At 36.5% G+C, this 23,776-nt stretch overlaps 2 non-coding genes across 2 annotated transcripts; both read left to right on the plus strand.

The window, feature by feature from the left end:
* The first annotated feature begins 13,229 nt into the window (after window positions 1-13,229).
* On the plus strand, window positions 13,230-13,302 carry TRNAM-CAU (transfer RNA methionine (anticodon CAU)). The gene has a single exon. It is a non-coding gene; the product is annotated as a tRNA-Met (tRNA).
* Window positions 13,303-21,478: 8,176 nt separating this feature from the next.
* TRNAR-ACG (transfer RNA arginine (anticodon ACG)) lies at window positions 21,479-21,551 on the plus strand. The gene has a single exon. It is a non-coding gene; the product is annotated as a tRNA-Arg (tRNA).
* The last annotated feature ends 2,225 nt before the right edge of the window (window positions 21,552-23,776 follow it).

Consider the following 23,776-nt stretch of genomic DNA (forward strand, 5'->3'; position numbering starts at 1 on the left):
TCCATTTCAACAGCCGTTGCACTGCATTTGCATCACTTCTTTAGGTGTGATCCGGATTCAATGTTTTGGACGTAAATTAAAAAATTCTGTGATATTTTGTCAAATAAAGAATTTTTATAATTTGTTATAATTTTTAATGGATTCTAACGCTTGTCGGAAACGTTTCACCTCAAATATTTTCAAAAATTCACAATTTTTTCAGATTGGATTTAGCATTTTTTTCGACAAAATTTAAATGATTTGTACCATTTTATGAATTCTTACTCTGTTTTTAACCTATTTGAAGCAAAAAAAGTTAAAATTACCCATTAACGGCCATTTTCATGTAGCTCCGTTAGACTTTAACTCCCAGTTAACAGAAAGTAAAATGGAAATATCTTTTCTCCGGTTAATTTTAACTGAAAAATTTTTAGTAGTTAGGTGTCTAACTGACATATAGAATATATAGGCGGGATGACAGATATGTCTATAGTACGGTTTAAAAGTTCGTTAGCTAACGTAGCACTAACGGAGCTTCATGAAAATGGGGGTAAAAGTATAAAAAAAAAAACCATGTTATAAAAAATTGAATTAAAAGAACTTCCTGGGTAGTTTAAATTAAGAACATTATTGGGAGTGCATCTCCTGGAAGTGCTTTTAAAGTTGTGCCTTTTGAAGAACTTCCAAATTTTTTTGCTGGGATTTTATTTGTTTAGTAGACTGAAAGTGTATCCATAGTAGCAAAAAATGTGTTGTAAAACAAAATTATTCTATGCTTGTACATTTCAGGTATGGAAAATGCAGTACTATAGTACTATTTTCAATACTTTTCACCCTGGTCAGTACCGTAGTACCCCCGCGAATTATTTAGTACCTTTTGTGTAGACATTTTTGAGCCGATATCAAATTTATGGTACAATAGTTTTGACAAAATATTTTAATATTTTGAGAAAGTCTTTAACAAACTTATTTGCTAATAGTCTCTTACAAATGTGGCAAAACAGACAAGTTCATGCGGGAAGAAAAACAAAACAATATTTCTTGAATTTGAAGAATGCTTTAGTAGAAAAAAGTATGTGATTCTATATTACGCTTCCACTCGAACACTTTGTAGATAAGAAGTTATCGATCGGGTTCTAAAATAATGCAAACCATTACAGTCACGGTCGAAACTTGAGAGACAAAAATAATCTACCAACACTTGGAGAAAATCTTATCAAATACTACCAAAAAAAAAAATTATTTTCCAAAAATATATTTCTTTATTTCTATAAAAAATTTTGTCAAAATTTTATATCTATCGAAAATTTTGTCAAAATTTTATATATATCGAAAATTTTGTCAAAATTTTATATCTATCGAAAATTTTGTCAAAATTTTATATCTATCGAAAATTTTGTCAAAATTTATTTCTGTGGGAAATTTTGTCAAAATTTTATTTCTATAGAAAATTTTGTCAAAATTTTATTTCTATAGAAAATTTTGTCAAAATTTTATTTCTATAGAAAATTTTGTCAAAATTGTATGTCTATAGAAAATTTTATAAAAACTTTTATTTCTATAGAAAATTTCGTTAAAATTTTAATTCTATAGAAAATTTTGTCAAAATTTTCATTCTATAGAAAATTTTGTCAAAATTTTATTTCTATAGAAATAAAATTTTTACCAATCTACCAAACATTAGAATTCTACCAACTGTAGCGACCGTAATTACAATGCTACGGTAGGGTACGGGTCAACTCAACAAAATTTTATTTTCTTTAAAATTCAGTCTAAGGGAGCTCTTGTCAATAACTTTCCAATGGACTTTTTGTTGATTTTGGTGAAGTGTTTTTTCGATCAAAAAAATACCTTTTTTGTACTTTCTTAAAAGTTTTATTTTCCATCCCTGCTACATTTTCGGTTTTCAGAGTGTCGACGTTTGAGAGGTTTCACTGTATATAGTGTACCGTACTGTCAAATAATCTCGCGAACAATTTTTAGACGATTTGGCAAAGCTTTAATAAAAGCTCAGACAAAGTAAAGGGCGCTTCCCGTTCTCTTCACCCTTGACCATGATCATCACCATCTTGTCTTTTTTTTTTGGAAATTACTTAGTTATTAATTCACATTAACTTTTTTGTTTTTTTAATATTGTTAAACATTTGCAAAAACAAAAATATTATTTTTGTTTAGTTTCATCGCAGCCACAGTAAAAATTTCTTAATTACATGAATACTCACCCATAACATCTCCTGTTTATTTGTAGAGAATTTCACAATAAAGGAAGAGTTACTCCCTTTTGTTGTCTGGCGTTGCGAATTTGTATAGCTTCCTTTCCTTTGTTGCTCTCTATCAAATCACACACACTCACATTTATCTTTTTAAAAAAATCCACTTGGGTAATATAAAAATATAAATTAGTTTTATTTATTTATTTAATAAATAAATATTTCCGCATTTAATTCTTTTCCATGTATAGCGTAGCGTCGTGTTCCCTTACAGATTTTCTTCAAAGGCCAAACTCTCCACAACACACCTTCACCGGTTAAATTCTTTTCGTAAACTGTCAAATTAGGCAGTTGCTTGCTTCTCAATTTTCTTAGTCTCTTATTCTACCATAACCAACACCACCACCCTCAGCCAAAGACAAAGTATTTTATGTTGTGCTGCATTTTTTTTTTAACTAAACGACATCACAATAAAGCTCTACTCGTATTGCTAACGTTCTTTTGTGGTATCAAAGCAAGCTTTAGAGTTTTATGTTCTCTGCTTGTTGAAATAAAATTACACCACACAACAACAATACAAAGAATATGGGTGTTGTTATTTTAAGAATGAGTAAAGCTTAAAGCTTATCAATACGTATTTAAGTCAGGTATGATAAATGATGTTGACGAAACAGTACTAAAAATATATTAAAAATGTACTTTTCAAAGCCAAAAGATGCTAAAATTAAACAATATCAAATTTAAAGACCGGTGTGGAAATTTTTTTTTAGATTTTCTAAAAAAACTTATTTTGCAAATTTTATTTTTTTTCGTCGTGAGTGTGCGTGAGTAAACTATTACTCACGTGCACACCTCTAATCCATAGTAACAAAAAATTGATTCACTTGATACGTATGAATATTCATATCAAATTTAAAGACTATTGTAAAAGTATACGTATATTTAAATCTAGACCGGTGTGGAAATTTTTTTTAGATTTTCTAAAAAAAACTTATTTTGCAAAATTTTATTTCTACAGACAATTTTGTCAAAATTTTATTTCTGCAGAAAATTTTGTAAAAATTTTATTTTTTGTCGTCGTGAGTGTGCGTGAGTAAACTATTGCTCACGTGCACACCTCTAATCCATAGTAACAAAAAATTGATTCACTTGATATGTATGAATATTCATATCAAATTTAAAGACTATTGTAAAAGTATACGTATATTTAAATCTAGACCGATTTGGACAATTTTTTTTAGACTTTCTAAAAAAACTTATTTTGCCAAATTTTATTTCTACAGAACATTTTGTCAAAATTTTATTTCTGCAGAAGATTTTGTAAAAATTTTATTTCTACCAAAATCTTTTACATATTTTATTTCTATAGTAAATTTTGTCAAGATTTTATTACTGCAGAAAATTTTGTAAAAATTTTATTTCTATAGAAGATGTTGACAAAATTTACTATAGATATAAAATATGTAAAAAAAATTGGTAGAAATAATATTATCCTCATTTAGGTATATGTTTATTTCTTCAATGTCCGCCATTTACAATTGTTAGAGTTGAGTTGATATCTAAGAAACTTTCATAAAGGGTGATTCTTTTGAGGTTAGGATTTTCATGCATTAGTATTTGACAGATCACGTGGGATTTCAGACATGGTGTTAAAGAGAAAGATGCTCAGTATGCTTTGACATTTCATCATGAATAGACTTACTAACGAGCAACGCTTGCAAATCATTGAATTTTATTACCAAAATCAGTGTTCGGTTCGAAATGTGTTTCGCGCTTTACGTCCGATTTATGGTCTACATAATCGACCAAGTGAGCAAACAATTAAATAAGCAAAATTGCCGCATTTGGAGTGAAGAGCAACCAGAAGCGGTTCAAGAACTGCCCATGCATCCCGAAAAATGCACTGTTTGGTGTGGTTTGTACGCTGGTGGAATCATTGGACCGTATTTTTTCAAAGATACTGTTGGACGCAACGTTACGGTGAATGGCGATCGCTATCGTTCGATGCTAACAAACTTTTTGTTGCCAAAAATGGAAGAACTGAACTTGGTTGACATGTGGTTTCAACAAGATGGCGCTACATGCCACACAGCTCGCGATTCTATGGCCATTTTGAGGGAAAACTTCGGAGAACAATTCATCTCAAGAAATGGACCGGTAAGTTGGCCACCAAGATCATGCGATTTGACGCCTTTAGACTATTTTTTGTGGGGCTACGTCAAGTCTAAAGTCTACAGAAATAAGCCAGCAACTATTCCAGCTTTGGAAGACAACATTTCCGAAGAAATTCGGGCTATTCCGGCCGAAATGCTCGAAAAAGTTGCCAAAAATTGGACTTTCCGAATGGACCACCTAAGACGCAGCCGCGGTCAACATTTAAATGAAATTATCTTCAAAAAGTAAATGTCATGGACCAATCTAACGTTTCAAATAAAGAACCGATGAGATTTTGCAAATTTTAGGCGTTTTTTTTTTAAAAAAAGTTATCAAGCTCTTAACAAATCACCCTTTATTTAGGGCCGAATAACTCTATTAGGGTAATTGTTATGAAAAAGTACCAAATGACACGCGGTCGTGCTTTTGGCAGTCGAAATGTATCAAAAAAAGCACAAAAGAGTAAACTTTATCAACCCTGAATTTAAGTTTTATTTTGTATTCTCATAATACATAATCATGTGTAGGCATCACAGGGTTGTCATAGCATAACAATAAATCGTAAAATAGGAAGATAAAAAAATGCCTCGAATCGGACAAAACATTTGCAATTATCATAAACTTTTCGATATTTTGCCATAAGAAAAACAGGAGTATTGCAATATTGCCAGTTTTTAATTTATTTATATTTTGTACACTCTAAGTAATATAACAGGTTGGCTGATAAGTCCCCGATCTAACAAAGAAAAACACATTTTTTACTCAAAATTCGTTTTTATTATTCAACATAGTTCCCTTCAAGAGCGATACAACGATTATAACGACCTTCCAATTTGTTGATACCATTTTGGTAGTACTCCTTCGGTTTTGCCTCAAAATAGGCCTCAGTTTTGGCGATCACCTCTTCATTGCAGCCAAATTTTTTCCCTGCGAGCATCCTTTTGAGGTCTGAGAACAAGAAAAAGTCGCTGGGGGCCAGATCTGGGAAGCAGTTCGAAGCCCAAATCATGAATTTTTGCCATCATTCTCAATGACTTGTGGCACGGTGCGTTGTCTTGGTGGAGCAACACTTTTTTCTTCTCCATACGGGGCCGTTTTGCCGCGATTTCGACCTTCAAACGCTCCAATAACGCCATATAATAGTCACTGTTGATGGTTTTTCCCTTCTCAAGATAATCGATAAAAATTATTCCATGCGCTTCCCAAAAAACAGAGGCCATTACTTTGCCAGCGGGCTTTTGAGTCTTTCCACGCTTCGGAGACGGTTCACCGTTTGCTGTCCACTCAGCCGACTGTCGATTGGACTCAGGAGTGTAGTGATGGAGCCATGTTTCATCCATTGTCACATATCGACGGAAAAACTCGGGTGTATTACGAGTTAACAGCTGCAAACTCCGCTCAAGAACACCGCACCGTTGTTGTTTTTGGTCAAATATGAGATCGCGCGGCACCCATTTTGCACAGAGCTTCCGCATATCCAAATATTGATGAATGATATGACCAACACGTTCCTTTGATATCTTTAAGGCCTCTGCTATCTCGATCAACTTCATTTTAGGTCATTCAAAATCAGTTTGTGGATTTTTTTGATGTTTTCGTCGGTAACCACCTCTTTCGGGCGTCCACTGCGTTTCTCCGTGCTCATTTAACCACGCTTGAATTTTGCATACCAATCAATTATTGTTGATTTCCCTGGGCCAGAGTCCGGAAACTCATTATCAAGCCAAGTTTTTGCTTCCACCGTATTTTTCCCTTCAGAAAACAGTATTTTATCAAAACACGAAATTCCTTTTTTCCATTTTTTCACAATAACAAAAGTTGCTTCACAAAAGACGCTCTATCTCTCAAACTAATTGACTTACAGACGTCAAATTTTGACACGAATCATTTGAAGGTACTATGTAAAAATAATATGCATTTTATACTAGCGACGCCATCTATGTGTCAAACCGGGGACTTATCAGCCAACCTTTTATCAGAAAACAAAAATTAATTTTATTTAATTAATATTTAACATGTTATGAGCCCTACACGGTTGAAAAAGACTGTTTTTCATATGTTTGGCTATAAACATTATATGTTTGGAACACAAATTTTTAAACACAATATTTTTGAGTGCAAGCATATAATGTTCATAAAATAGCATAACATGTTTGGGACATATATGTTAATATGTTAGAACATATTATGTTTGGGACATAAAATGTTTGTAAATATAATATGCTTGAATGCAAACATATATTAATTTAGAAATAGCCTATAAACATATATGTGTTTAGTAGCTTGGAGCGCTATATAACAGGGAGCGATATTGAATTAAGTTGGTGGTTGTTGCTTGTTATTACAAAATTAACATTTTATTTTTCCTTGGGCAATTGATCAGCTACTTCTTTGATCCTTACAAACTGTGTGGTCCGCTGTTCGAATCCCCGTCCGGCAAAAGGTAAAATTAAAATAAAAAAAGTCATAAAATTGAATAATTTCTTCTACAATGTTTGTATTACAGAAAAAGGTGCTAAGAACTAAAAAATCTCGTGGAAGTGAGAAAGATGCCGGGGAATATACAATTGGGCAGAAACAAAATTTTGAGCATTCCGGTCGAAAACCTATGTTGTTAGCACCTATATTACCTGTTTATTTTCATAATTCATTATGATTGTAAATATATAAATAAATAAATAAAATTTTGAGCACAATATTGTTTGGGAGAATTTTTTTTTAAGCATATAATATTTTTGGGTGCAAAATGCTTCCAAACATATTATATGGTCACATAATAACATATTGTTTTTTGGAAGACAACATTATTGAATTTGGATGCAAAAATACAAAATGTTTGGAACTTAGACTACCCAAACATATATTGTTTAGACCAATATGCTTTCAAACATATTATATATTGGTAGAGTTCAAACATATAAATGTTTGGGCAATACCCAAAAATGTATATGCTTGAAACAAAATATGTTTGGGAGTATATGTTACAGAAGCGATTTTTTGTGAGGGTGTAATAGATGAAAAGTACCACAATGGATAAGACAAAGCAATTGCAACTCATAATATTTTGTATTCTAAAACTTAATAGTTTTTAATTTTTTCCGAGTTTTTTATTTTCAATTAAAAATGTTCAATTGCATCCTGTAATATATTATTCCATGCACTCTGCAACCGCATAAAAAATAGTCATTATTTCAATAAATATTTTTATCGACAATTGGTCAAAGGATTTCCACCGGATTTAGATGTGATGATTGAGGAGGTCACTACATAACACTAATATTGTAATGCGGAAATCTCGTTTTTACAAGCTTTGAAGAGGGATTTTCGTTTATTTTGGATCGTTATCCTGTTGAAACGTCTAACGTGACGACATTTCCTGTTCGGCATATGCACGCTCACAAAAAATCGCTTCTGTAACATATACTCCCAAACATATTTTGCTTCAAGCATATACATTTTTGGGTATTGCCCAAACATTTATATGTTTGATCTCTTCCAATATATAATATGTTTGAAAGCATATTGGTCTAAACAATATATGTTTGGGTAGTCTAAGTTCCAAACATTTTGTATTTTTCCATCCAAATTCAATAATGTTGTCTTCCAAGAAACAATATGTTATTATGTGAACATATAATATGTTTGGAAGCATTTTGCACCCAAAAATATTATATGCTTAAAAAAATTCTCCCAAACAATATTGTGCTCAAAATTTTATTTATTTATTTATATATTTACAATCATAATGAATTATGAAAATAAACAAATAATATAGGTGCTAACAACATAGGTTTTCGACCTGAATGCTCAAAATTTTGTTTCTGCCCAATTGTATATTCCCCCACATCTTTCTCACTTCCACGAGATTTTTTAGTTCTTAGCACTTTTTCTGTAATACAAATATTGTAGAAGATATTATTCAATTGTATAATTTTTTTTTATTTTAATTTTACCTTTTGCCGGACGGAGATTCGAACAGCGGACCACACAGTTTGTAAGGATCAAAGAAGTAGCTGATCAATTGCCCAAGGAAAAATAAAATGTTAATTTTGTAATAACAAGCAACAACCACCAACTTAATTCAATATCGCTCCCTGTTAAATAGCGCTCCAAGCTACTAAACACATATATGTTTATAGGCTATTTCTAAATTAATATATGCTTGCATCCAAGCATATTATATTTACAAACATTTTATGTCCCAAACATAATATGTTCTAACATATTAACATATATGTCCCAAACATGTTATGCTAGTTTATGGACATTATATGCTTGCACTCAAAAATATTGTGTTTAAAAATTTGTGTTCCAAACATATAATGTTTATAGCCAAACATATGAAAAACAGTCTTTTTCATCCGTGTGGTTACATAACATCTTCGGGAATGTTTTTATACACCCAATTATACATTTTTACCATTAATTCGATCCAGTACACCGAACCCATTAGCCAAAAATCATCCCCAGACCATGACGTAGGCTCCTCCATGCTTGACAACCTTAGCAGAAAATTGTATCCTATTCCCTCTGTAGCGTTTTTTCCTCAATTTTGTCGGGTCCAAGTAAAAAGAACTTTCGTATTAGGCACCGAAGTATTATGTTATCATAAGTTTGCACCAGTGTGATGCCTAATACGAAAGAACTTCTTATTTGAACCCGACAAAATTGAGAAAAACCGCTACAGAGAAAATAGGCTACACTGGATCGAATTAATGGTAAAATGGATTATTTTCGTATTATACCAAAAAGTGTGAAATGTACATGAAAGTATATTCTATCAATGCAGTTTGGTAGAATTTGCAGTAAGGTAACATAATTGTAAATGGTGAGCGCTGCCGTGAGATGATATCCAACTTTCTATTTGGCCAAGATGCAGGGCTTACATGACACGTGTACTCACCAAGACGGCGCCCACAAACAGCACGCGTAACCTTTCCCACGGCGGCGGGTTCTGTGTACCGGATTGACCCGATGGACCCCATCCATTGGCCAGCGGCTGCCACATCAGTGTACGTGTTGTTTTGTCCGTCTTTTTGTGTTCGAGAAGGTGCATCCCGGGGAGCCTTCTCCGTTTGCTGTTGGTCCGAGCCGGGATAGAGGAGAACCCCGGACCATGGTATTGTTCAGTCTGCCGAAACCTGATCCACCACCTTTCGGCTTCGGTCAGGTGTAACCGGTGCTTGGAGTGGGTGCATTACCGGAACTGTTCCGGCTTAACATCGCTGCGGGAGTATAGTCACACTGACTACGTGGCAGGATGCTGTACCAGCGATAGCAGCAGTGGGTCGTCTGACTATGCGACCCCCCCGACATCTCCCGTTCAACAATATTCTCCGCCGCAGCATCTTACACCCAATATTGTTGTTCCAGTTCCGGATAGTGCATCGTTTTTGCAATTTAATTGCAACGGGCTCCGAGGTAAGATTAGCGAAATCGTGGACTTTATGAATCGGAAAAGGATAAGGGTCGCAGCGATCCAGGAGACTAAGCTGAATTCCACCTGCAGCCTACGCCATTGTGATGGATACAATGTGCTTCGAAAGGATCGCACAAGAAGTGGAGGGTGTGGCCTGGCTTTCATAATACACCGTTCCGTGCAGTACAGACCTATCCCGCTTGTTCCAGACACTAGTGACCCGTATATGGAATGTATGGGGGTAGCAGTCAAGTCTGGGGCTGCCGAGATATAGCTATACAATGTGTATATACCGCCGGTTGGTAGCTGTGCTCCAGGTTATTGCCCAAACATTGAGTGGCTATTGTGCGGGCATAACCGATTGGTTCTAGGAGACTTTAATGCCGACCATGAACTTTGGCATTCACTCCTAGGTAATGACCAGAGAGGCATAGCTTTGGCCGAGCAGATAGATGACTCCACATTTTGCACGGTGAACGAAGAGGCCCTCACGAGAATTATGGGTGACTGCAGCAGTTCGCCAGATTTATCTTTAGCGTCGCCTGGTCTGATAAATGACGTTTCCTGGCAAGCCGTCATTTCGTTGGGATCGGACCACCTCCCCATAATTCTCACCATTAACCGACCCTCCGATTTCATAACCTCTGAACGCCGGACGTTTATCAATCAAAAGAAAGCCAACTGGGAAGGCTTCAGAGAATACACCGATCGCCGCTTCAGTGAGCTCCCGTCCCCCTCTCATGTTCATGTTGCCCAGAGGGCGTTCCGGGACATCATCAACGCAGCAGCCGCTCGCTTCATACCCGCTGGTCGAATTGCCCAAGTGAGGCCCAACTTCCCAGCCGAAGCGGCGGGACTCGCAGACGAGCGTGATGAACGCCGTCGTGCTAACCCTGCTGATCCTAGAATCAGAGAACTAAATCTAGAGATTAGTAAGATAGGCGACTAGCACAAGAGGAACACTTGGTTAGAGCTCCTGAAGCAATGTAACTTAGGCACAGGGACTGGTAAATTGTGGTCAACAGTGAGAGCCCTCTCGAACCCCGCTACAAGGGATGATGGGATTTCAGTCACCTTTGGCGACGTGATTTCAGTCACCTTTGGCGACGTACAGCCGAAGTTACCAATGTCATCAACAGCGCGAAACCATCTAAGGCGCTGGGCCCCGACGGAATTTCAATGCTAATGCTGACACATCTGGGAATACTGGGAGTTGAGTACCTGACCAGACTCCTCAATTTGTCCTTGGAATCACTCATTATACCCGATGTCTGGAAGATGGGAAGAGTGATTCCACTACTGAAGCCAAGCAAAGATTCGAGTAAAGGTGAATCGTACAGACCGATATCCCTTCTCTCTCCAGTAGCCAAGACACTTGAGGCACTACTCCTCCCCAGCCTTGTGGAGAATTTTCCAGCTGCCCACCACCAACATGGATTCCGTAGGGTACATAGTACCACGACGGCCTTACATGCCATTTCGACACATATCAATAGGGGACTTAACCAGCCCAAGCCGAGTCATAGGACGGTCCTCGTGGCGCTTGACCTATCGAAAGCGTTCGATACGGTCAACCATCCCACATTATTCGAGGACATCGAGAATACGTCCCTACCGGCAGGGGCGAAGCGTTGGGTTCTGAATTATATGTGTGGACGCCAGTCGTACGTGGAATTCAGGGACAAGAAATCAAAACCCGTAGAGTTAAACAGGGAGTTCCCCAGGGCGGATATCTCCGGCACTGTTTAACCTCTACCTGTCCTCGATTCCACCCCCTCCTGACGGCGGCGAGATTGTGTCTTATGCGGACGATTGCACAATCATGGCATCCGGACCCATTGTTGATGACATTTGCGATCGATTAAATGTCTACCTCGCTGATCTTACCAGTTATTTCACTGCAAGAAATTTGAGGATATCTGCCACCAAATCCTCAGCCACACTTTTCACTACATGGACGGCGGAAGTACGCAGGCAGTTGAATGTCAGAGTCGATGGCGAAACAATTCCGACAACAAATTACCCCAAGATTCTCGGGGTCACATTCGACAGCCTTTATAAGTCGTCCGCCCATGCCACTGCAATTTGTGATAAGCTCCGCGGTAGAAACAAGGTCCTCAAGTCGCTTGCCGGCAGCACTTGGGGTGCGGACAAAGAAACCTTGTTAACTACATATAAGGCAATTGGCCGGTCAGTGGTAAACTATGCAGCGCCTGTGTGGACACCTTAAACGAGCGATACGCAGTGGAATAACATACAGATCTGTCAGAACGCTGCCCTTAGAACCGCAACAGGATGTCTCCGCAGTACACCCCTGGATCACCTTTATGCGGAGACCAAGATCATCCCAGTGCGTCGACACAACTAAATGTTGTCAAAGCAGTACCTCTTGAGTTGCCATCGAAGTTGTCATCCGAATCACCATCTTGTGGATTGACAACCTCCACCCAGGAATGTAAGGGTTGATCTTCACCTTCTAGAGCCAGAGATCCAGCGTTACAAAAGAGAGCCTCTAGATCAGGCAGCATACCAGGCAGGTCTGAACAGGATTCATGAGGATACTGTAGCTGAAGCGGTGAGAAGCTACAAGGTTAATCCTGTTCTCGGTGTCCGACCGCCGCCCATTGCACCGGAGGAGAGAGACCTCCCACGGCAGACAAGGGTAGTTTTGGCCCAACTAAGATCAGGCAAGTGCAGCCGCCTCAATTCATACTTATCAGTGATTGATAGCAGCGTAGCTGACGTGTGTCCCATATGTAATCAAGGGCCACATGACACTCGTCACCTTTTTGCTTGCCCAGCTAATTTTTTTTCTTGTTGCTTATAAAAGTTGCAAAGTACTATTTAGGAACATAAATGTTGAAAAATGTGTCTTCTTTTTCCAGTTTTGATGTTATTAATAATGGTTTCGGTTATAGGAAATAATGTATAACAGTTTTATAGAACAATTTCACGAGATGATACTACACTACAATTCATCCTTTAACCTAGTACTAAGATCACGTTTTCGAACGAAAAACTGTTATATTACATATAAAAAACGTTAGCGCGGAATAAATGCGAAATTTTTGTTTTGGGCATTTTCCAACAAATATTTATACAACCCTGAATTTTTCGCACGAAAAAATAGGCAGACATATTATTTCGCATAAATAAATTAGCATCACTGGGTTTGGGATCCTATTTACAGAGATAGATGAAGATATTCGGTTTTCGCAGAAACGAACTTAATATTAAGTATTAATCTGTTAATCCATTTATTTATGGTATTTTGAAACTACTTTGGTCCACTGTATAAGTTTATATTTGTCAATAGAACTTTAGAGAAAAGCTTTACACCAAATAAAATTTCTCACCATTTAGAAGTGGTAGAAATATTTAATTACACCTCAAACAAGAGACAAAGTGTTCTTACGAGAACATTACACATTGTTGTCTTATAAAGTATTTGTTACAGCGTACGTATAGCCTCGGTGGCGCAGTAGGCAGCGCGTAAGTCTCATAATCTTAAGGTCGTGAGTTCGAGCCTCACCCGGGGCATATGTTTTTTGATTTTTTTATTTTGCATAAAATATAGAAATAATAAAAATATGGAAATTTTTAAAAATAGCATAATTGTAACTACAGTATATGTTATGAATTTAAGTCAAATTACGGTCAGGCCGAATCTTATGGTTCATCCACCATGGATTGCGTAAAAAATTCTACTAAAGACTGTAATCCACAACCGAATTACTTGAGTTGTTGTAACGCTTGCCAATGGCTAGGTGTCTTCTAATTGTTAGCTCCATATGGAGTCCTATGTTGGACAAAAAAGCCAGATTAAATTATAAGAAATATAACTAATATAAATAATTATGTTAGTCGGAGTACATCTAATGTGTAAGCAGTGTTGCCAGTATTGGGGATTTTTTTTTTTCGTGGATGGGGACAACATTTTTGAGTTGGAAACTTGGGGATTTGGTGGGGAATTTCCACAAATTTGTGAGGAATTTTCAAAATCTGTTCAGTATAATTATCAGAGTAAGAAGTATGGTTTATATGAAATTCTTTACTTCTACATGCTTAAAAAAAAGGCTTAAAGAAGTACAGAGATTCTCAAAAATATATAAAAAAAACTTTCCACCTCTTTATTCCGCGGAATTTATTTGGGTGGCCCAAGAGCTTCTTTACAATTTTTTTACTATTGTGAAATTATATCGTAAGGACTCATCTGCATACATCACTGATTTTGAAAATATATCCCATATCCCGTACATATAGAGTAGAGTTCATATCGGGACAGCAACGCATTTTGATCGATAAGTCAATTTTATTTCTTGACTATATGTTGACCGAACTCCCATTTTTATTTCTCGAGCATTTAGAAGAGGATTTCGATGACTCTTCATACTAATAATTAACTCTAATGGGGGTTGGTATCGGATGATATTTTAGGCACCCATCTCCTGGTTTTGTGTTTTGAAATCTTCATCTGTTTGTAACTCGCAAACTGGTATAAAAAATTGCACATTTTTATTTTATTTAAAATTGTGTTTTATAATTTTTAACGGCTTTTCTACAGCAGAGTCTATTTGTTTCCTTTTTTTTAAAACGTGCCAAACATTTCATGGGGAATTTTAAATTAAATTGGGGATTTTTGGTGATAAAAGCCATCCATTTTGGGGACAAGAGCCCGGAAAATAATGGCAACACTGTGTGTAAGCGTCTTGCAGATGCAGCTCTTGATAGTTTTAGCTGCTTAGCAGCGTTGCCGTTTTGGTCCGATCGGACCAAAATTGGTCCAAAAGATTTCCAATTTTTAAATTTGGTCCGATGGTCGGACCAAACGAAATTAGGCCCATTTTGGTCCATTTCAATCTATAGAAATCTATAGAAATAACATTTTGACAAAACTTTCTATAGAAATAAAGTTTTGACAAAATTTCTATAGAAATGAAATTTTCTATAGAAATAATATTTTAACAAAATTTTCTATAGAAATAAAATTTTGACAAAATTTTCTATAAAAATAAAATTTTGGTAGATTATTTTTGGCTCGAGTGGCAACCATGATTATGAACCGATATGGACCATTTTTTGTGGTATTGGGGATTGGCTATATATAACTATAGATCGATATGGACCAATTTTGGTATGGTTGCTAGTGACCATACACTAATACCATGTTACACATTTGAACCAGATCGGATGAATTTTGCTCCTCCAAGAGGCTCCGGAGGTCAAATCTGAAGAAGGCTCTATATGGGGGCTATATATAATTATGGACCAATTCTGGCACGGTTGTTAGAGATCATATACTAACACCATGTTCCAAATTTCAACCGGATCGGATGAAATTTGCTTCTCTTAGAGGCTACGCAAGTCAAATTTTGGGATCGGTTTATATGGGGCTATATATAATTATGAACCGATGGGGACCAATTTTTGCATGAGCTAACACTCAGACCATATACCATCCATCATGTACCAAATTTCAGCCGGATCGGATGAAATTTGTTTTTCTTTGAGCCTCCGCAAGCCAAATCTGGGGATCGGTTTATATGAGGGCTATATATAATTATGGACCGATGTGGACCAATTTTAGCATGGTTGTTAGAGACCATATACCAACATCATGTACCAAATTTCAGCCGGGATCGGATGAAATTTGCTTCTCTTTGAGGCTCCGCAAGCCAAATCTGGGGATCGGTTTATATGGGGGCTGTATATAACTATGGACCGATGTGGACCAATTTTGCATAGTTGTTAGAGACTCTATACCAAAACCATGTACCAAATTTCAGCCGGATCGGATGAAATTTGCTTCTCTTTGAGGCTCCGCAAGCCAAATCTGGGGATAGGTTTATATGGGGGCTATATATAATTATGGACCGATGTGGACCAATTTTTGCATGGTTGTTAGAGGCTATATACCAACACCATGTACCAAATTTCAGTCAGATCGGATGAAATATGCTTCTCTTAGAGGCTCCGTAAGCCAAATCTGAGGGTCCGTTTATATGGGGGCTAAACGTAAAAGTGTACCGATATGGCCCATTTGCAATACCATCCGACCTACATCAATAACAACTACTTGTGCCAAGTTTCAAGTCGATAGCTTGTTTCGTTCGGAAGTTAGCGTGATTTCAACAGATGGACGGACGGACATGCTTAGATCGATTCAGAATTTCACCACGACCCAGAATATATATACTTTATGGGGTCTTAGAGCAATATTTCGATGTGTTACAAACGGAATGACAAAGTTAATATACCCCCTGTGTTGTGAGAAACACGAATTTAGTAAATCTTAATGCTTAACTTGTGTATATTTTGTCCTGTTTGTCCTGTGCTTTAGTGAAATAGAGAGTTGACCTTTTTTTAGTGTAGCTCGGAATCAATACCAAAATCATTAGCGTAAAGACAAAATCTTTGGAGCCGTGAAAGCTTTTTTTCAGTGTGGGATTAGATACTATTTCAACCATAGAAAGTCCATTAAAATTTCGCGTTGATGTCAATTAAAATTGACTTTAAAATTCAACCTTTTGAAGTTGAAAAGTCGATTTGATGGCAATCACTAAATCATATCAGTCCTTTCTGATTTACTACTTTTTTAATAAATTTTTTTTTTTAATAAAAGCACTATGTATGTTACAATAATAAAATATTTTTTAAAGCATGTTTCTTCAAATTTGGAAATTTGGTCCGCTGGAGGGAATTTTGGTCCGATTTTGGAAACATTTTGGTCCAAAATAAAATTTCGTAGTGGCAACGCTGCTGCTTAGTGAGCATCTAATATAAATGACCCTCAAGGGTATTTGCAACATTGTCGCCACATTCTGCATCAATCCATTTGTCACAGAGAGAATAAAATACTCAGAGCATATTAAGCAATAAAGAACATCTGTGTCAGGGTCAGCGTTGACATTTTGGTCCGATCGGACTAAAATTGGTCAAAAAGATTTCTAATTTTTAAATTTGGTCCGATGGTCGGGCCAAACGGAATTTGGTCCGTTTTGGTCAATTTTCATAAATTTGATCAAATTTATAATTTTTTTCTAGTATTTAAAATTTTTATCACATATTAAAGACAGACCGGTTTTCACAAAAACACGTAATTTTTAAAAGAAAATCTAAAAAATCGGTTCTACCGGTCCACCAAAAATTGACTTTTTTATCAAAACCGACAATCGATTCAACGGTTTTGATCACTCTATGTATTATATGTATACACGAAAATTCACTCACTTCCGAAATTAGATTTTATTCTAGTGGTTGGTGACTCCCGCATCACGTGCTCCCCCCTAGATTAGATAAAATGCTAAACTTTAATGACCATCATAAAACGTAGTCCTCATCGATTTACTTAGTTGGAATTAATTAATGAAAACACATTACTCGCCAACATTAATGGCAAGAACAAAAATTACTTTAAACCATAGACAAATGGGAGCTTATTCGAAAATAATTGTAAATGTTAACATCGGACAACAATTGTTTAATGGTGAAATATAAACGCTTTTTTATTTTTTTTTTTTTCACGACATAAAAATTTTGCAAAAAAAAAATAATAATTTATTGGGCCATAACTCAGTATACCATCCATCCATCATAAGTCAGCCGGACACAATCAACAAAGAGTAACGACGACGGTGATGATGATGATGATTAAGAACTGCAACAAAATATCATGGCTAAATGGGATTTCAACAAGAAAATATCACTTTCAATAGAACAACAATTTGTACAAATGTATCCAATGGAAATTATGATTGATGATCTTCGTTTTTATTTGACCATTTTGCAAATTGTCTATGAAAATGTTGAGTTTACTCTTGCAACGAGTTCTTAATATAATTGACACAATTATCTTGGTCTTGATTCCCTAAAAAAGATAAAGAATTAAAATATCGACAACAATATCGGTCTTGTTTTAAGGCAATTAAATATTTATGCTAATCGTTAGACTGTAAACAATTATCATTGGAAATGTCATTGCTCTAAAAAATTGTAAATTTAAAGTATAAATCAAATGAAATTAATTCATGGTATTGAATGAGCATCAAAGAGGGCTATATATATATCAAAAAAAAAACAAGTATATACGGCCGTAAGTTCGGCCAGGCCGAAGCTTATGTACCCTCCACCATGGCTTGCGTAGAAACTTCTACTGAAGCCGATGGCAAGGTATCTTAAAACTTCCTAACCGTAATGTATACCACAAAGTCCATACGTGGTATATATGTATTAAACTAAAAAAGGCCGATTAAATACGTATATAATTAAGTTTTAAGTTTCTATAGAAATAAAATTTTGACAACATTTTCTATAGAAGTAAAATTTTGACAAAATTTTCTATAGAAATAAAATTTGGAAAAAATTTTCTATAGAAATAAAATTTTGAAAAAATTTTCTATAGAAATACAATTTTGACAAAATTTTCTATAGAAATAAAATTTTGACAAAATTTTCTATAGAAATTAAATTTTGAAAAAATTTTCTATAGAAATAAAATTTTCGTTTTGTTTGTTATTGTTGGCTTCTCTTCAATCGTTATTGTTGTTTTTTTTATCTCAGCTTAAAGCCATGCATTGACTAAACTACAAGTGTAGCTTAACCAACAGAGGAAAAGTATGCTTGTCAAATTTATTTGGGCAAAGCCGTATAGACTGCAAGATGGTTGGATGTACAGCTGTTTCGGAATTACCACATTCCTCATCAGCATCCTCTACTGGATGCATATCTCTTTTCCTTTGGCAAAGGAAAAGAGATATGCTGGCAAATTTGTTTAGGCAGTAGCCGACTATCAAACCCTTTTTCGGGAGGTTCAAGTGTAGTTCACGTTGGGTTGAGTGAATTACCCGAATTTATTCTGATAATTGGTTGATAGTTTTGCTGCAAGTAGAGGATGCTGATGAGGAATGTGGTAATTCCGAAACAGCTGTACATCCAACCATCTTGCAGTCTATAGGGCTTTGCCCAAATAAATTTGACAAGCATACTTTTCCTCTGTTGGTTAAGCTACACTTGTAGTTTAGTCAATGCATGGCTTTAAGCTGAGATAAAAAAACAACAATAACGAAATAAAATTTTGTCAAAATTTTCTATAGAAATAAAATTTTGGCGAAATTTACTATAGAAATAAAATTTTGACAAAATTTTCTATAGAAATAACATTTTGACAATGTTTTCTATAAAAATAAAATTTTGGTAGATTATTTTTGCCTCGAGTGGCAACCATGATAATGAACCGATATGGACCAATTTTTGTGTGGTATGGGATCGGCTATATATAACTATAGACCGATATGGACCAATTTAGACACGGTTATTAGCGGCCTTATACTAACACCACGTTGCAAATATCAACCGGATCGGATGAATTTTGCTCCTCCAAGAGGCTCCGGAGATCAAATCTGGGGAACGGTTTATATGGGGGCTATATATAATTATGGACCGATATGGACTAATTCTTGCGTGTTTGTTAGAGACCACATTCTAACACCATGTTCCAAATTTCAACCGCATCGGATGAATTTTGCTCCTCGAAGAGGCTCCGGAGGACAAATCTGGGGATCGATTTATATGGAGGCTATATATAATTATGGTCCGATATGGACCAATTCTTGCATGGTTGTTAGAGACCATATACTAACACCACGTACCAAATTTCAACCGGATCGGATGAACTTTGCTCCTTTAAAAGGCTCCGGAGGTCAAATCTAGGGATCGGCTTATATGGGGGCTATATGTAATTATTGACCCATGTGGACCAATTTTTGCATAGTTGTTAGAGACCATATACTTACACCATGTACAAGATTTCAGCCGGATCGGATGAAATTTGCTTCTCTTAGAGTCTCCGCAAGCCAAATCTGGGGATCGGTTTATATGGTGGCTATATATAATTAAGGATCGATGTGAACCAATTTTAGCATCGTTGTTAGAAATCATATGGTGACACCATGTACCAAATTTCAGCCGGATCGGATGAAATTTGCTTCCCTTAGAGGCTCCGCAAGCCAAATCTGGGGATGGGTTTATATGGGGGCTATATAAAATTATGCACCGATGTGGACCAATTTTTACATGATTGTTAGAGACCATATACTAACTCTATGTACAAAATTTCAGCCGGATCGGATGAAATTTGCTTATCTTAGAGGCTCCGAAAGCTAAATCGGGGGGATGGGTTTATATGGGGGCTATACGTAAAAGTGGACCGATGTGGACCAATTTTTGCATGGTTGTTAGAGACCATATACTAACACTATGTGCCAAATTTCAGCCGGATCGGATGAATTTTGCTCGTCCAAGAGGCTCCGGAGGACAAATCTGGGGATCGATTTATATGGGGGCTATATATAATTATGGACCGATATGGACCAATTTTTGCATGGTCATTAGAGACCATATACTAACACCATGTGCCAAATTTCAGCCGGATCGGATGAAATTTGCTTCTCTTAGAGGTTCCGCAAGACAAATCGGGGGATCGGTTTATATGGGGGCTATATGTAGTTATCGACCGATGTAGACCAATTTTTGCATGGTTGTTAGAGACCATATACTAACACCATGTACCAAATTTCAACCGGATGGGATGAAATTTGCTTCTCTTAGAGGCTCCGCAAGCCAAATCGGGGGATCGGTTTATATGGGGTCTATATGTAATTATGGACCGATGTGGACCAATTTTTGCATGGTCATTAGAGACCATATACTAACACCATGTACCAAATTTCAGCCGGATCGGATGAAATTTGCTTCTCGTAGAGGATACGCAAGCCAAATTTGGGGGTCGGTTTATATGTGGGCTATACGTAAAAGTGGACCGATATGGCACATTTGCAATACCATCTGACCTACATCAATAACAACTACTTGTGTCAAGTTTCAAGTCGATAGCTTGTTTCGTTCGGAAGTTAGCGTGATTTCTGATTTGACCTCCGGTGCCTTTTGGAGAAGCAAACTTCATCCGATCTGGTTGAAATTTGGTACGTGATGGTAGTGTATGATATTTAACAGCCATGCCAAAAGAGGTCTTTCGTAGACGTTTCTACGCAATCCATGGTGGAGGGTACATAAGATTCGGCCTGGCCGAACTTGCGGCCGTATATACTTGTTTTACTTTTAGTTTATTTTGTCTTTGTCTTTATGATAGGGAAGTATTTTAGCACTTGACCAAAAATGTCAGTAAAATGTCATGATTTTAACAACGCATTATGGAAATCTCAAAAAATGGAATTTGTTAAATTTTCCACGTCATAGTTAATTACTCCCATAAAGCAGTTCACTTTTTTCTGTGGGTAAATTAAAATAAAATGTCTACTTTTTAAATGTAATATTTTAGTTACAGTGAAACCTTTCAAACGTGAACACTCTGAAAACCGGACACCTCCTAAACATGGACACTTGTTTGTGGAACGTTTACATTAAAATGAACCTCTTTTGTCCAACTCTCAAAGGTTGACAAAATTTAGGCGACCGTGGGTGTCCACCTTTCAGAGGTTACATTGTATATATGTTAAAATTTTCAATAATTCTTTAACTGACTATCTTTTTTTTTTCATTTTGTTTAGAAAGGTATTTGTATAAATTAATTTTATTTTCAACTTCAATCAACTTTTTAATTGGAAATATTTTGGTGATATTTCTTCCAGTGTACAAGTGCCTTTGTCAGTCGGACAACATACCTAACGAAAAGTTCTTTTAACCTTGCCGCTTTCATCGTGGTCCTGTGGCGCAATGGATAACGCGTCTGACTACGGATCAGAAGATTCCAGGTTCGACTCCTGGCAGGATCGAAAAATAATATTTTGGCAAATTAAATAACCCCTAGCTACAATGTAAGTGTATTCTAATAGATTCCATATATTATAAAATTTTCCGTAGCTATTTTTAATTTAATTTAAAAATAATTATATGTTGTTAGACATAAAAATTTAAAAACCATAAAACATATTAACATAGAAGACAGACTGATCACTTATCTGACTATGGCCACCGACGCCGCCAGCTGTCAGTATCACGCATTTTAATTTGAATTGTGTAGTGTTACACTTTATCCGAGGCAATATCAAACCACTTTAGAATATCAATTAAATGTGTGGTTCGCCTCAATTCGTTCGTTGAGGGAGATTTGCTCTACACAAGCTTATTGGTCAGATCAGATTGGAGAGATGGTGAGAGGAGACATCAAAACGCTGTTGGTGGTTGGTTCACGCGTCCCATGTCAATAGTGCAATTGATTACACTAGTTTTGCAAATGCATGCATTTATTAGAATGGGTCAAGGGAATAATGGTAAAATTTTGGCAAATAAAATAACATGGTGGTAGCAAACATGTTCCATGTTCACCATCCAAAAATAACATTTTGGCCTTAAAACATGTTTGGGGGTTATTATATTCCTTCGCTGAGTGTACACTGTTTCCTTTACTTCAAGTTGCCCATTCTAATTTACATCTGCATAAGTTTCTCCTATTCATTTATTTGCATTTTACATCGCCCATTTGACATATTTCAAAGGCAATCGTTTGTTAACCAGGAGGAAACTAGACCACCTACTTGGTGGTCGTGGTGGGAAGTTTTAATAAATAGGACACTTGTCACACATGGCGAGGGTGCATGCAGAAAAGGAATAGGGTTCAAGTGTCCCTAGTATTTTTCAAATAACTGTACATTCCCAATATAAACCGAGAAGAGTCTAGGGTTGCCAGATGATGGTTGCGGAAATCCGGGACATTGCTCCGTACATTCCCGGATTTATCGGGACAAGTTAAAACAGTCACATTTTTCGAAAATAGTTGCCTATATTTTATCACTTGCTAAATTTGCATATACGCCATTGCGTAGTTATTGTCTGCAGTCTTTGAAATTCCTAAATATGTTGGAACCTCTGAAACTCATATTTACTGGCATATTACTTTCGGTTTTGGCAAACAAACTTAAGCTCTGCGATAACAATCGCTGCTTCTTTTGTAGTGCCTTTCGATACTGGGAATTTGGATATCGCCATGGACATGGTATAGGTATATTTCTCATTCGAGTTGGGGATTGTTATAGTGTCACTAAAGAGTCTATGGTAGTGATAGGGATAAAGTCGAATTTTAAAATGTTGGGAGAGAGTATGTTGGGAGAGAGTATAGTTATAATTTGTAAAAATGCATTTCGCAGAAAAACGTGAATTTGAAATAAAATTAGACAGCCGAATCTTAAATACCCAACAACAGCATGAATCACATATAACAGTTCCCTTTGAAAACCCTTCATCGCAGCGGGTTACTTGATAATAAAGGGTGATACGGTCAAAATTTGGTCAAGGGAAAACGCGTGTAAATCGGTGAAATCGTTTATTTAAAAAATCAAATTAAATTTCTTTTTCAAGTTCAATTAGTATAAAATTCAGGAAAAATATTCAGTTAGGCTTTCGCTTTTCCAAATCCGAATTGCCGAGTCTCACGCTTGACACCCGCCATCAGAGTTTGTACAGCCACCTTGTCCACCTTCTTCGCCGCAGAAAGCCAGTTTGCCTTGAACTGCTGCTCGTCCTTAGCAGTTTTTTGTCTTCTTTAGGTTCCGCTTGACAATAGCCCAGTATTTCTCAATTGGGCGGAGCGCTGGCGTGTTGGGAGGGTTCTTGTCCTTGGGAACCACCTGCACGTTGTTGGCGGCGTACCACTCCATGGCCTTTTTACCGTAATGGCAAGATGCCAAATCCGGCCAAAACAGTACGGAGCAACCGTGTTTCTTCAGGAAAGGCAGCAGACGTTTATTCAAACACTCTTTCACGTACATTTCTTGGTTGACAGTCCCGGAAGCTATGAAAATGCTGCTTTTCAAGACACAGGTACAGATGGCTTGCCAAACCAGATCTTTCTTTGCGAACTTTGACAGTTTTATGTGCTTGAAAATATCTGCTACCTTTCCCCTTCCTTTTGTCGTATAAAACTCCTGTCGCGGAAGCTGCTTGCTTTGACGTAGGTTTCGTCGTCCATTACCATGCAGTCAAACTTCGTCAGCATCGTCGT

The sequence above is a fragment of the Haematobia irritans genome, chromosome 4 (assembly GCF_050003625.1).
Source record: "Haematobia irritans isolate KBUSLIRL chromosome 4, ASM5000362v1, whole genome shotgun sequence".
Lineage (NCBI taxonomy): Eukaryota > Metazoa > Arthropoda > Insecta > Diptera > Muscidae > Haematobia > Haematobia irritans.